The following is a 1,469-nucleotide window of genomic DNA, read 5'->3' on the forward strand; positions in this document are numbered from 1 at the left end:
CATTTGACTGTTTATTTAGTCAACATTCAAGAGGCAGTTGTTCAGTTCCCATGAAGTTGTGTGGTTCTGAGTTAGTTTCTTAATTCTGAGTTCTAAGTTGATTGCACTGTGGTCTGAGAGACTGTTTGTTATGATTTCCGTTCTTTTGCATTTGCTGAGGAGTGATTTACTTCCAACTATGTGGTCAATTTTAGAGTAGGTGTGATGTGGTGCTGAGAAGAATGTATATTCTGTGGATTTGGGGTGAAGAGTTCTGTAGATGTCTATTAGTTTTGCTTGGTCCAGATCTGACTTCAAGTTCTGGATATCCTTGTTAATTTTCTGTCTCATTGATCTATCTAGTATTGACAGTGGAGTGTTAAAGTCTCCCACTATCATTGTGAGGGAGTCTAAGTCTCTTTGTAGGTCGTTAAGAACTTGCTTTATGTATCTGGGTGCTCCTGTATTGGGTGTGTATATATTTAGGATCTTTAGCTCTCTTGTTGCATTGATCCTTTTACCATTATGTAATGTCCTTCTTTGTCTCTTTTGATATTTGTTGGTTTAAAGTCTATTTTATCAGAGACTAGGATTGCAACTGCTGCTTTTTTTTGCTCTCTATTTGCTTGGTAAATCTTCCTCCATCCTTTTATTTTGAGCCTATGTGTGTCCTTGCACGTAAGATGGGTTTCCTGGATACAGCACACTGATGGTTTGACTTTTCATCCAATTTGCCAGTCTGTGTCTTTTGATTGGGGCATTTAGCCCATTTACATTTACAGTTAGTATTGTTATGTGTGAATTTGATCCTGCCATTTTGATGCTAATTGGTTGTTTTGCCCATTAGTTGACGTGGTTTCTTCATTGTGTTGATGCTCTTTACCATTTGGTACGTTTTTGGAGTGGCTGGTACTGGTTGTTCCTTTCCATGTTTAGTGCTTCTTTCAGAAGCTCTTGTAAGGCAGGCGTGGTGGTGACAAAATCTCTGAGCAATTGCTTGTTCATAAAGGATTTTATTTCTTCTTCATGTATGAAGCTTAGTTTGGCTGGATATGAAATTCTAGGTTGAAAGTTCTTTTCTTTAAGGATGTTGAATATTGGTCCCCACTCTCTTCTGGCTTGTAGGGTTTCTGCCAAGATATCCGCTGTGAGTCTGATGGGCTTCCCTTTGTGGGTAACCTGACCTTTCTCTCTGGCTGCCCTTAGCGTTTTTTCCTTCATTTCAACCCTGATGAATCTGACGCTATGTGCCTTGGGGTTGCTCTTCTTGAGGAATATCTTTGTGGTGTTCTCTGTATTTCCTGGACTTGAATATTGGCCTGCCTTGCTAGGTTGGGGAAGTTTTCCTGGATAATATCATGACGAGTATTTTCCAGCTTGGATTCCCTCTCTCCGTCGCATTCAGGAACAGCTATCAAACGTAGATTAGGTCTTTTCATATAATCCCATATTTCTTTGAGGCTTTGTTCATTTCTTTTTACTCTTTTTTT

This window comes from Cebus imitator, unplaced genomic scaffold (genome assembly GCF_001604975.1).
Source record: "Cebus imitator isolate Cc_AM_T3 unplaced genomic scaffold, Cebus_imitator-1.0 Scaffold430, whole genome shotgun sequence".
NCBI lineage: Eukaryota > Metazoa > Chordata > Mammalia > Primates > Cebidae > Cebus > Cebus imitator.